The sequence below is a fragment of the Monodon monoceros genome, unplaced genomic scaffold (genome assembly GCF_005190385.1).
Source record: "Monodon monoceros isolate NGI ecotype Baffin Bay Population unplaced genomic scaffold, NGI_Narwhal_1 Super_Scaffold_11, whole genome shotgun sequence".
Lineage (NCBI taxonomy): Eukaryota > Metazoa > Chordata > Mammalia > Artiodactyla > Monodontidae > Monodon > Monodon monoceros.
In genome coordinates, this window is record NW_021703767.1 from 9497477 (window position 1) to 9511913 (window position 14437).

Consider the following 14437-nt stretch of genomic DNA (forward strand, 5'->3'; position numbering starts at 1 on the left):
CAGATGTCCAGCTCTCTTCAGACTGCATTACGACAGAGGGCAGAAGAGCTAACATAGACCTTGGGCAAAACGGTAAAGGCATATTTTTGTTCTTTCAATTTGAATGCAAACCGTTTCTGATTTTCTTTTCTGATAGAGTTAGAGAAGAACACCTTCACTTCATCAAATCCATGGCTACATAGCATGTACCTGAGACCTATTAATCTCCCCAACAAAGACACCACGTCTGGTGTAACAGCAGCACCTGGGGCTCCTACTTAGTTGAGTTTGAGTAGTCTGCTGTCATCCTCCAGGATCTATCTGGTTCCTTCAGGGGCGAGACTGATGAATTAAGAGGAGACAGGAAGGGGACCACTACCCCTGTATCCTTTAGATCATTGAGGGTGAAAATAATTTCTACTCTCCTCCCCCGGTATGTGATATATATTTTTTGATTTAATATTATATTTGGGCAGGGTGGGAGGTGGCAGTTTCAGAAGTTTCCACTTGGTTTTCCCCACTATGATCATTCTTATCCCATAGGTCAAGAACTCAATGTAAGTTGGTTGCTCTGACTACCAATATGTCTATCCCAATTGTACTTTTGAAGATGAGGTAAATCATTGCCAGGTGGGTCTGTAGAACTGGTGGATACCCACTCGGTTGCATGTTGGTCAGATGCCATTATTCCTGGGCCCCATATACTCGCATTTTCACAGAAGAGCCATGATAATGCTTCAGTTCTCCAGCTATCAGTGTAAGCTGAGACCTCGTGTGCAATATTCCTAGACATATTTGAGTGTTTCTCTTGCCCAGTGTACAGTTACCTGAGTAAATGGCTGAGGTCCCTTTGGGTCAAGACTGGGGGCATCATTACCATGTTCATTTGCCATATGTTACAGGGTCTGTCCTTGGGGCTCCATCTCCTCTTTTTTTTTTTTTTAACATCTTTATTGGAATATAATTGCTTTACAACGGTGTGTTAGTTTCTGCTTTACAACAAAATGAATCAGTTATATATATACACATGTTCCCATATTTCTTCCCTCTTGCATCTCCCTCCCTCCCACCCTCCCTATCGCACCCCTCCAGGTGGTCACAAAGCACCGAGCTGATCTCCCTGTGCTATGCGGCTGCTTCCCACTAGCTATCTACCTTAAGTTTGGTAGTGCATATATGTCCATGCCTCTCTCTCGCTCCTCTTTAATCAATGAGTTATTGTCTGAAAACTGGCTCAGGGCTGGAAACTATGAAAAGGACCATGACCCTTAATGGGAGCAACTCCCTTTAGTCTCCTTGTCATGCAGCCTTGGTTCTTTTACAGGCACAAGGTGAGCAGTGCCCTTGCCAGCTGCTCATCTATTTTGCCCTAGGGATGCCTTGCTAGTCATTACAATACCTGCATCCACCTGGCTTTTGATGGTTAAACATGGTTATGCTCTGCTTCCTAGTCTCTCCTGTTTGGGGTCTTATCATCCCCATTGGTCTGGTGAGACTATTTCTCTAGCAGCCTCTCCTATCATCAACCCTGGCCTAAAGAAGAGGAGCTGCTCTGAACTTCCCAAGTGCTGCTAGTGACCCATCACCCACTCATCCTGTTGTTTTGTAAGTGGCCTATCATCTAGGCTTTCCCATTGAACATGGGTTTTCTGGTGGGTTTCCTGGTCTTCCATGATCTGTCCTCTCCAGCCTGCTCACCCAGAGGAGCTGTTTGATCTCAGGAATTCTGGCATTTGAACTCAGTAAGTTGGTCATTACTCTTTCCATGCTTTGAGGTGCCATCCCAGTAGCTAGTTTGCACAGTCTCCTGGGGTCCTTGCTAAAGAAGGTTAAACTCTAAGCAAGGCCAGTCTGCTCTGCCAAGGTCAGGGTCCTGGTTGAGAAGGAGCGAGACCTTTACATCTGGATGCAGGACAATGACTAGGAAGAGGAAAAGGAAGCATCCAGGGTGCAGTTTAAGGAGGTATTCACTCTTAGGTCCATGAAAGTGCAGGGAGTGAGTGGTTTCTGAAATTTTGCACCTTTTTGATCTCTTGAAAGTCTTGAATCTCCAGATTCCCCTGCACCCCCTGAGTCTACAGAAGTAGCCTATCCCTCCTATGAAGAGCTAGCACTTCCCTTATGCTTGGAGGCAGTGCAGAGACTTTGCCCCTGCAAGATAACCTGAGCCCCCTCCCCTCCTGATCCCTAGGTCTATAAATAGGTTTCATCCTGGCACACCCTAGCTGAGGATGTGCTAAACCAGATAATTGAGGAAAATAGCTGCAAGACTTAGGTAGCATGGACCAGCAAGACCCGTGGAATATACATGGGTCTGGTTCTGAGGGTTCTGGGTTTTGGAGCTTGGAGTATAAGGTTGGATAAGGGAGAGTTTAAAGATTTGGGAGTACTCTCCCAAGATCAAACTCCCTGGCAAGGATTCCAGGATAGTGTGCAAACTTGCTAAGAAGGACATCTGGGCAGTGCATCACTGTTCTACCGCCTCCTGTTCCAGATCTCTCCCAAAAATTGATTGGCAAATGGACTGGGATGAGGATCTATGGAACAAGGAATCTGATTCCTAGAATTTGGAGAATGAAAAGTCTATAATTAAGACTTTAAACCTGATATTGTTACCCCATCCCTGGTGCGTGCTCTACTCATATTAATGACTTGTTTACTGGCCCTACAAACAGATGCTATCCTTACAGTGTTGTCTGTATTTACTTCCTCATTTCTTGACTCTTCCATATTATTCCACTGAGCTCTGACATTGCCCTTATTCAGGTCCTCTTTCTGTTCAACAACCCAGTGGACACTCTTCATTCCCTACTGAAATGAAAACCCTATTTTCGTAACAACTGTCATCGGAATTCCTCATAGGAAGGAATTTGTCTTTGCTTGGTATAGTTGGCAGAATTATGCCCTCCCCCTGCCACAGATATCCACATCCTAATCCCAGAGCCTGTGACTATGTCATATTACATGGCAAAAGGGCATGAAGGTCACGGTTGGAATTAAGGTTACTCACCAGCTGACCATGAGCTGGGGAGATAATCCTGGATTATCTGAGTGGGTCTGATATGATCACATGGGAAGAAGGAGGTCAGAGTCAAAGAGAGTGATTGGGAGATGCTGTACTGCTGTCTTTGAAAATGGAAGAAGGGGCCACAAGCCAAGGATTGCAGGCAGTCACTGGAGCTGGAGAAGGCAAGGAAACAGATTCTCTCCTAGAGCCTCCAGAATGAAGGCAGCCCTGCTGACAACACGACTTTAGCCCGGTGAGACCCATTTTAGACTTCTGGCTTCCAGAATTATAAGATAGTAAATTTGTGTTGTTTTCAGTCACTGAGTTTGTGGTAACCTGTTATAGCAGCCATAGGGAACTACGACTTTGAGACACAGTTTGGGGCAGAGGGTGAGGAAGAATGGTGAATGTGTGTAGGCCAGAAGAAGAAGCCTTCGTCTGGGGAGAAGGAGAGAGGAGCAAAGGCGAAGAGGACGGCACTAGCCAGATGAAAGACTGGACCCACTGACTAGTTCAGTCTTGGTCTTCATTGCCATCCTGATGATATCCATCTCTGGTGACCACTCTCTCTTTCTACTCACTCCTTTTCTCCTTGGCTTCGTGTCATGCCACACCTGCAGGAGGAGACATCATGTCAGAACTTGGCCAAGTTCATCATTCCCTGGTAAATCCAGGGGTCTTCTTGGACCTTCCCTAGTCTAACTAGAATGACCCAGTTGTGTGCCCAAAGACCCCTCTGCCACTGCATTTGTATTGGATTTCCTCCTGTCTCTGACTTCCACACCCCGCTATGGGCTCCCTGAGATGGGTCTTCATCATTTAGGCTTCCGGCTCTTACCACAGTGCCTGCACAAGGCAGATGCTGAGGAATGCTTCGTCAAATGAATAAACTGATGAAGGGATGGATGGGTGGAATCTGAATTCAACCATAAAAAGGGCTGATAAATGATTTGGGTCCAGGAATTAAGGCTGATAGGTGGGCCGTTGGCGTTCACAGGTGCCATGATCAGGGCCCATTATGAGGGAGCCTTTTCTGAAACCAGCATCTGTCCCCATAGGCTTGTCCCTATGGTTCAAGGTGTCAACTTGAAGCACAGCTTCCAACCGAGTGAGGGGACTTCTGCTGGCAACTCTAAACCTTCTGTGGTGCAGAGATGGGGCTGGAGTGGGAAACTGTGCTGTATATAGGAGAGGGACAAGAAATCCAGTGTGGTTGCTGGTCACCTTTTACCAAAAACCAATTTCTCTTTGGAATCTGAGGCAACTTATTTGAGCTATGTTAGAGGTTGAATTGAGTACCCTAAAATTCATATGTTAAGTCCTAACCTTTAGGACCTCAGAATGTGACATTGTTTGAGATTGAGTCTTTACAGAGGTCATCAATGTTAAAGTGACATCATTTGGGTGGGCCCTAATCCAGTATGACTGGTGTCCTGATTAAAAGGGGAAATTTGGACATAGTAACAGACAGTGACAGAGGGAAGATACATAGCTATGAAGACATGGGAGACGATGACCATCTACAAGCCAACAGGAGAAGCCTGAAGCAGATCCTTCCCTCCAGGCCCTCAGAAGGACCCCACCTTCTGACCCCTTGAATTTAGACTTCCCACCTACCGAACTGTGAGACAATACATTTTTGTTGTTTTAGCCACTCAGGCTTTGTGGTACCTTGTTGTGGCAGCTGTAGCAAACTAATACAAGCCAGATAGCCAAACATATGTATTCACTTCCAGAAACTTGTGCTCATTCATAGAAATGCTGAGGGTCTCAATCACAAATCCTAACTGAGAAAGTGGGTCCTCTTGTCCCCTTTCTGTTTATGATTGAGGTTAAGAATCAAAGATCCCACCATTGTTGGTTGTGCTTATAGCACCAGGGCCAAGAGGAAACCATGAAAATACAGCAGCCCCACCAGGGTGGGAGGTGGAAGGTCAGGGAAGAGTGGCCTATTACAGTGTCGACTTTCTGAGAAGAGGAACTAAATGTTCATAATCTTATTTTCTCCAAAGACAGGTAATGATTATAGGGCCCCAACTTCTGGAAAATAAGATGCTCCTGTGAATGATTACAAAGATAAACAAAGTTAAAGAACAGGTTATAAATGGGGCCAATGCTTGGACCATGACTCTGATACAGGTTGTATCTCTAACTAGATTCCCCCAGCTCTGCCCTCCCCCATTTGTATGACTTCCTCATATTCCCAGCATCGCTCAGCCTCAACAGCTCTGAAAGGCAGAACCTAGGAAAGGAAATGAAGAGGTTTTCTTCTCTTTGTTTCTGAAACATTTTGGAAAGACATCTTAATGAAAGGAAGTTTACAAAATGCATTCTTACACGTGATGATGTTCCCCTCCCTTCTGTGAAATGATTTCATTTACTTAATGGAGCCTTTTTTTTTTTTAATGCCTGATGCTGACCTGACCTAGGGAGCTTGACCTGACGGTGGCTTACAGTGCTGCCATCTCACTCTGACCCTTATTTAGGGAGAGTCATTCTGTTCAAAGTGTCGAAAGGGAAGTTCATTTCCGTTCATGAAAACTCCCAATTCATCTCCTTTGGTAAATGCACTGGGATGAATAACACTGTCTTAATGAAGGCTATAGATGGGTAATTGTGCTGGGAAAAACCAAATTGTAAATGCGAGATGTTAGGAGGCTAGATGTGTCTTCACAGAAGGTGTCTTATGTCTCCTGGGCACAGTTATGGGGACCATGGGATGGGGCAGAAGGAAAGATGAGAGGGAGACAAAGTGTATGCAGTTGGGAAAGAGAGGCAGCTCTGGTCGATTTGTAAGGGACAAAGATCATAGGCCGGGTGCCCCCGGGTTCTAGACAGGATAAATCACATTGCAGAGCAATGTCGTTAAGAGAAGTCAAGTTACAACAAATAGTAATGGTGGCCTGAAGGAAAGGGAGCAAGCAGCCAGTGCCAGGAGCCATAGCTCATGTTTCCAAAGCACTGGTTTAAACTCACTTGTGCATGATGATGTGAAGAGATCTGATAGAAGGGGAGTTTCCACTCCTAGCCCCTAAGAACAGGGAAGCCAGTTTATCTTTACATGTTTAGAATGATAAAGTACATATTTCTGAGTGATGTGACGTTTGGGAAGGGACAAGAAGTGAGGGTGGACACAGATTTTCTGCCTCACCCACCAGATGGGTGGCTCCATACAGGAGTCAGTCTGTGCTTACAGGTTATAAGACAAGCTATTGTCAGTGAGATCAACTGGAATTCTCCCTGACAGACAGGAAGGGCTAACAACTCGTGGAAAGTGTTCAACTGGAACTCTAGAGGTCAACCTGTTTCTCTGGATTGTTTATCCATTCACCATGGTGTCTTGGAAAAGTCACCGAACCTCTCTGTGTTTCACTTCTTATTCACAGTAAATGAAAAAATAATATTCACTCCACTTATCTCCCAGCATAAATATGAATATAAAACCTTGAAATAGTCTAAGGTGATTTTAAAACATTGTTTTAGAGTTACAGAGGGAAGGAAGAAAGGAAGGAGGAAAAGAGGGAGCTAGGGAAGGAAAAGGAAAGAAGGAAGGGGGAAGGGTGTTTTAGCCCATTCAGGCTGCTATAACAAAAATGCTTTAAACTGAGGGGCTTATAAACAACAAAGATTTATTTGTCATAGTTCTGGAGGCTGGGAAGTCTAAAATTAAGGTGTCAACAGACTCAGTGTCTGGTGAGGCCCATTTCCTAGACTGCTGTCTTTTCTCTGCAGCCACACATGGTGGAAAGGGCAGGGATCTCTCTGGGGTTCTTTTATAAGGGCACTAATCCCATTCATGAGGGCTCCACCCTCATGACCCAATAACCTCCCAAAGTCTCCACCTCCTAATACCATCATTTTGGGGGTTAGGATTTCAACATATGAATTTGGGGGAACATAAACATTCAGATAATAGCAAAGGGGAAGAAAAGAAGGGAGGAAAGGAGGGAAAAATGAAGGAAGGAAGGGAAGGAGGAAAGGAAGAAAGAAGAGAAGGAAGGTGGGGAGGGAGAGAGGGAGGAAGGAAGGAAAATAGTCACTTGAATCTCATCTTTGCTCTGTGTTGAGATTTCTGAATTAATTCAGTGAAAGTTGGGTGCTCTGGAGGAGCACAAATAGAAGCTCTCAAAAATCTGTTTCTTGAATACCTAAGTTACAAAAATGTTGAGAAGCACAGTCACCAAATTTATATCTTGTGTGAAAAACCTGAAATCCCAACCTCTGGAAGCTTAATCACTTTATGTGTCTTAACCTCCTTTGTTGTTGTTGCTGTTGGCTGCAGCCATCCTTAAACAATCAGGATTCTCTTTAAAGCTTCAGGACCGTGAACATAAATCATACCAATGCTTTCTTAGGTCAGTCTCCCAAGGCAATATATAAAAGCAAAAATAAACAAATGGGACCTAATCAAATGTACAAGCCTTTGTACAGCAAAGGAAACCATAAACAAAACAAAAAGACAGCGTGCAGACTGGGAGAAAATATTTGCAAATGATGTGACTGACAAGGGCTTAATTTCCAAAATATACAAACAGCTCACACAACTCAATAACAAACAAACACACACAAAAAACAAACACCAAACAACCCAATCTAAAAATGGGCAGAAGACTTAAATAGACATTTCTCCAGAGAAGACATACAGATGGCCAAACAGGCACATGAAAAGATGCTCAACATTGCTAGTTATTAGAGAAATGAAAATCAGAACTACAATGAGGTACCACCTCACACCGATCAGAATGGCCATTATTGAAAAGTCTACAAATAGCAGGAGAGGGTGTGAAGAAAAGGGAACCCTTCTACACAGTTGGTGGGAATGTAAATTGGTGCAGCCACTATGGAAAACAGTATGGAGATTCCTAAAAAAGCTAAAAACAGAGTTGCCGTATGATCCTGCAATCCCACTCCTGGGCATATATCTGGAGAAAACTCTAATTCAAAAAGATACATGCACCCCAGGGTTCATAGCAGCACTATTTGCTATAGCCAAGACATGGAAACAACCTAAATGCCCACTGACAGATGAATGGATAAAGAAGATGTAGTACATATATATAATGACATATTACCCAGCCATAAAAAAGAATGAAATAATGCCATTTGCAGCAACACGGATGGGCCTAGAGATTATCATACTAAGTGAAGTAAATCAGAAAGAGAAAGACAAACACCATATGATATCACTTATATGTGGAATCTAAAATATGACACAAATGAACTTATCTACAAAACAGACTTATAGACATAGAGAACAGACATGTGGTTGCCAAGGGGGAGGGATGTATTGGGAGTTTGGGATTAGCAGGCACAAACTATTATATATGGAATGGATAAACAACCAGGTCCCACTGTATAGCACAGGGGACTACGTGCACTATCCTGTGATAAAAGATAATGGAAAAGAATATGAAAACGAATGTTTATATATATTTATATATACATATATATATGTGTGTGTGTGTGTGTGTGAATCACTTTGCAGTACAGCAGAAATTAATAGAACATTGTAGATCAACAATACTTGAATAAAATAAATTTTGAAAAACTGCAGAACTGTGCAATATACTTTAACCATGGAGTCCTAACCACAAAACCCATCACAAAGCGTGGCAGAGCAGATAAGCAGTAAGAGGATATCTCTGAAAGACTAAGATGAACATTAAATTAATCAACCAATACTCTGGGGGGAAATGTCCACTAATTTCAAATATTTCATCTCTGGAAAATCAATTATTATTATGTTTATTGATGTTGTATTTGTCACTATTTTCAGCCATTTCCCCTGATGACATGGGCTAAAATAAGAACATTGTTGTAAAAGAGATTAGACATGTTCGATTCTGTTTCTAGACTTTCCACCTTTCAGCTACCTGGGGTTTGGGAGAGAAATCAACTGCCATAGGGCAAAGGCTGAGCTTGCTTTTCTTTGTTCCTTTCTATGGTGATCCTTTTTGCCTCTATGAGATTTTAAATATTTAGTTAAACACCAGCTAATGCTTTTTACTCACTGGGCAGGATTTTGGAGACATGTGTGTATAAAGTGACCACTCCCTTTTCAGGCCAGTAGGTTTGGGGTTAGGAATTTGTTTCCTTCCCTTCCAAAGATTCTGAGGGCCTCTCCTTCAATCTGGGGTTGAGTTCCTCAATGACAGTCTCACAGAAAGAGGCTTCCTGCTGGTGTGCTTGATCCCCAAATGGCCCTGACTCACCTGTGAGTTAACGCCAGCCTGTGCCCATCATTCCAAACATAAGGATTCATTCCCTAGCGAATGGCTCTTGTCCTTCCTGGAGCACTTGGTGATTTGGAGATCTCATAGCAGTGAGCAAGACAGGTTTGTCGGCAAATTGACAAAATGCCGATCATTCTCCCATTTGGTTGCATATATATTTGCATATACAAATATGCAAAAATACAGTTGTATATATGGCTTATATAGAGCGATAGAAGAATGATTCTAGAATCACAGTCCATGTTCCGTCATGTTCCATTAACTGGGAGAAATTGGTAGTGAAATTATATATATGTATATCTCCTAATATATGCCAGGCATCATGCAAAGAATTCTGGGAAAATACAAAGATGAACTGGATCAAACTCTGTCTTCAATGATCAATGAGAACACAGTCTAGTGAGGACATTATATGGTTAAATTTTAGGTTTATATGTATAGATATGTTAATGTACCCCAAATCAAAATATAATGAGGACAATTTCTAAGTGAAGCCCTCAGATAACAAATGTATTTATAAACCCTATATTAGCTTTGGGTATTTAAAAATAATGTCAGCTTGCTGTAACACATTTCAATAACATGGAAGCTTATAAAGTAAGAATAAAAGCTCCTTCTCTCCTGCAAACTCACTCCCCAGTGGTGTCTAGAGGTTCCCTGTTTGGTATGTGTTCTCCCAAATTTTGTTTGCCTGTAAAACATAAAAATAAGGCATATATATGGCGGATATCTTTGTTTGCCACCATCTCATTCTTTCAAAGGACTTTCAGGACTGCTTAATGTTTCATATCTTGAATGTACTAGAATTTATTTAACATTCTCTTGTTGGTGGACACTTAGGTTATTGCCAGTTTTTTTAAATTTTGTATTACTCTAAATGGATTATGAATAAGCAAGAACTTGTTATAGCGGGAATACTAGCATTGTAAATGATATCTAAGCAATGTTTTGTAGTTGACCATTGAAGCTTTCAGTAGAGAAGCGATAAGGTCCAGGGTGTATATTAGAAGGAATCAAGGTTGGGGCTGAGTTGGATTGGAGAGTGACTCCAAGCAAGGAAGACCAGTAGACTGTTTATGCAGTCATTTAGAGGAGAGATACTGGAGATTTGAGTTCGGACTATGGTAGTAGTAAAGGAGAGGAATGATTCTGGAATCAGAGTCCAGATTCCATTAAGTGGGAGAGATTGGTGGTGAAGAAGAATATATTAGTTCCTAATTACAGTTAGGTCGAAACTGCTGTCAACTCTTGACTTTCTAGTGGTGGAACAACTATGGCTAAGACTCAGAAGACAGCTAGGACATGCTTGTGCTTGGCAGATGTTTACCGAGTCTCCGCCCTGGAGATTGGTCAGGTCCTGGGGTGAAGGCAGGAGGTTGAGCCAGGTAGGCCAAATGGAGTTTCGGTCTCTCTTTCCTGCTGACATCAAAGGCAGCTCTTCTGCGTTTTGGGTCCATCCTTCCCCGCTTAGCAGTCAGCCAACAATGAGTTCTCTCACTCAGCTGGAGAGGTAAAGGATCCCTGGTCACTGCTCAGTCTTCACCGTGGTTAATTCAACCTCAAATAATCAAGATTTGACCTTTTTCAGGACGTAAAACTGACAGGAGCTGGTGACTGATTAGATATAGGAAAAAAAGGAGAGTGAAAGATGGTTGTGAGATTTCAAACCCAAATAAATGGGTATATTATGGTGACATTAACTGAGAGAACTTGGAAAAGGGATCAGATTGTTTTTTGGTGGAATCAGTGGGGAAGAAATGGATTTAAATTTTAAAATGCAAGATGGAAAATGTACAATTGGAAAGTGAAATTTTTGCATTGGAACTTTGTAGAGAGTTCTGTCAGAGCCATCATCACATGGGTGATGAACTTTCCCCCGAAAAGCTTTGAAGAAAAAGTTGGTGAAAGTGCCTTGGTGAACAGCAGCTTTTGGTTATGGGTAGAAAAAAGAGTGGTCAGGGAGAGTTATCCCCAAAGCCAGAAGAGGCTGCCATTTCAGAAGGAAGGTGCGCTTCACAGCGTTAAATGCTGTGCTGGGATTGACAGGACCATGCTGAGAAGGAGCCATCGGATCTGTTGGCTGAAGATGGGTGCTCTTTGGAGCACAGCTCCAGGGACAGGCCAGAGGGGCAGCTTGCTGTGTGCCTCCCCGATTTTTTCATTCTGGCTATAGAACTAAATCTTGTGATACATGATGATGCCGAGAAAATGCTCATCCTTTTCCACTGAAAGCATTTTCCCTGTGATTGTGCTTGAGTTGGCTTTTGGTTTTATTATTCTGAGGTTGTTTATAGTAATGAAATGCCCAACAACTGGTAGATCACTTAATAAGATAGGGTCAGTATTCTAATATTAAATGGCCAGTGTTACAATATTTTCCTTGTAGCAAAGCAATAACATGTGGATACATGGAAATAGCCAGTTGTTTGTTCAAAGGTACCCTGCAGTACCAGACACATCCCATAACTGGGAACCTGGCAGGGTGGAAAAAGCCATATCCTTCTTTTCTACAAACTGCAGTGTTAGAGAAATAAAAGACTGGATCTTCTGAGTTTCCTCAACCAGAGATGGAAAGTTCAGTCGTCAAGGTGTGGGATTTTTCCAGATGGGTCTGACGAATGATTAGAAGCTGTTGGGGAAGGTACACCTGGCTTGCACTGTAACAAATAAGCAAGATTTCTTATGTTGGCCTCATGAAATGTTGTGTGCACACAAGAGGGAAGGTTAACCCACAGAGGTGCGCTCACCTTTAAGACTGTCAAATATTTGAGTTGATAACAACACTTTGAGCCGATAACAACACTTTGAGCCATAGACGAATGAAGTATGGTATACAACCCTCTAATGAACTGGCAATATTATCCATGTCTGATAACCCTAAAAAATTTAAGGATTCATCTGTTCATCTCATCTAGAACACGCGGGAGCTTTGTTGGATTAGATTTTGAAACCATTTCTGCTGTTTATCAATTAATGGCATTTAAAGGACATATTTTAAAAGGACAATCAAATTTATAAATAAAAATTTACACTTGGTAGTAAATTTCAGTGAAATTCACTTTCTGGGTTCAAAATGTGTTTTATAGATATTCTGATACTGTGGGATTCTCTAGGAATTTAATCAGAGATTTGTATAGTAGGCTGTTAAAATTGAGAAGAGTGTTAGAAACTATCTAGTAACCCATTCTCTTAGAGGAAATTGAAGCGTTTAGAAAGGGGAGGACTGGCTCAAAATCACATAGCCAGTGGCCAGGCCAAAATTCAGCTTTCTTGACTCTCAGTCCAGAGCTCTTTTCAAAGCACCATGATGTATCATATAGAAACAACTATATATATATATATATACATATATATATATATATATTTTTTTTTAAGAGCATATTTTCAGGGCATTCACACATAGAACATTCACAACCATATACAGCGGCTCTAAATAATTTGGACTTGCGAGACAGTATGAAGTGCTTTTTTAAAAATCATTTTTGGGGAAGAAAGAGTATCATATATTCATAGACAGATAAATTACTGTGGTGTCCCTTCCGGATATGCCTTTCTCTATTCAGAAAGTAATACTCACAGGCCCTCTGTAAACCCACATCTCCGCAGCCCCTGTGCCTTCCTCACCTCACGGTGAGGTCATTGCCCTTCCTTCATGTCCAGGACAATCATGTGCCCACCCTCCCTGAAGGCAGATGTCCCACCCCTGTGGGTGGTGTCATGAAGAGTGTCTAGGGTGATACATCACCCTAGATGATGAGTTCCTGTTGGGAACTCATTCCACAATGAAGAAGTGTGATGCATTGATGGGGAGTAAGGAGAGCTGGGATAGGTCTGTGACTCAAGACATCAGGGTCTGCTTGGGAAAGATTCATAACAAGTGTGACTTTTTTCAGTCTAACTTGAAGTTCAAGTTTAACTTGAAGTTCACGTTTAACTTGAATAGTAATTGTAAAAAGTTACTGAAGTAATAAAAGAGAACAAAAGGACTTACGTGACAAGCAATAGATCCTGGTGTGTCCCCCCCCACCCCCTCTCCCCATCCTGCCCCTCCCCCTCTCTGAGGGCTTTACCTTTAACTGCTTCTGTTTTGGGTTACTTTTGATGGTCAAGCCCATATCTCTAAATAATACACCATGCCACTTGTTGTTATCCCCCCTTGCCCACCTTTCCTCCCTGTCCAATTAAAGCTATATTACTACCTTTTCCTCTCTTGCTACTACAGAAACTTCCTCTTTAGATGAATGAAAATAAAACTGAATCCCAACCGTATCTCATTTATAAAGGTGACTCCAGATAAATTAGAAACGTAAACGTCAACCTATTCTATAAAAATAATAGAAGAAAACACAGGAGACTATCTGACTTAGGGGTAGGAGAAGACTTCTTAAACCAGACCTCAACATCACAACCAAATGTAAAAACTTAGTAGATTTTATTACATCAAACTTAAGAATCCAGTTCATTGTAGAGTCTCATAGAGACATCGTTATTAGTCAGATGGCAGGTTAGAAGAAGATATTTGCGGCGTCTAAAACTGGAAGGCTTATGCAGGATAATCAAGGAATTCCTACATGTTAGCGTGAAAAAGTCAAAGGAACCAAGAATAATGGATATAATAAATCAGTTCAGAGGAGGGGAGAACTGAACAGCTAACAAGTATATGAATAAACATTTCAATTCATTAGGAAGCAGAGAAATGAAAGTTCAAAGAACAATGAGAGACACAGCCAACTGGCAAGATTGGGCAGTTGAGTGGTGCAGTTGCACGTTGGTGCTCCAGTAGCAGACAGTGCAGTGAGACGGAGTTTATCAGGGATCAGCACCTGAGACAGGAGTAGGGAGGATGCAGTATTGGGCAGAAGAAGTTGAGATGTGATGCACGCAGGGCAAAGCCTTGGCCAATCAGCCAGGGCCTCTGGAGCGGAAATTACCCTTCAGTGTTGCTGACATTTGGCTGAAATAGCTGGCCTGGGAAGGTAAGAACTGCAGCCAAGTCTTTATCTATATGTGGCCTTGGTCATATAATCAACCCCAAGAGGCTAGAGACCACATGTTCCACAACGGAGATGGACCCTGTGGGAGCTGACAGCTGGAGGCTGACTGTGGACCACACTCCCTCCATCCTTGAAGAGGGATCTGAGCTGCACAGCTCTGCATCTGTCATAGGCATGGTGTGTGTGTGTGTGTGTGTGTGTGTGTGTGTGTGTGTGTGTGTGTG

At 42.4% G+C, this 14437-nt stretch overlaps 1 protein-coding gene across 4 annotated transcripts in view; it reads left to right on the forward strand.

The window, feature by feature from the left end:
- SETD4 (SET domain containing 4) overlaps positions 1-14437 on the forward strand; it is a 409208-nt gene that overhangs the window by 342969 nt on the left and 51802 nt on the right. The window lies entirely within an intron of this gene.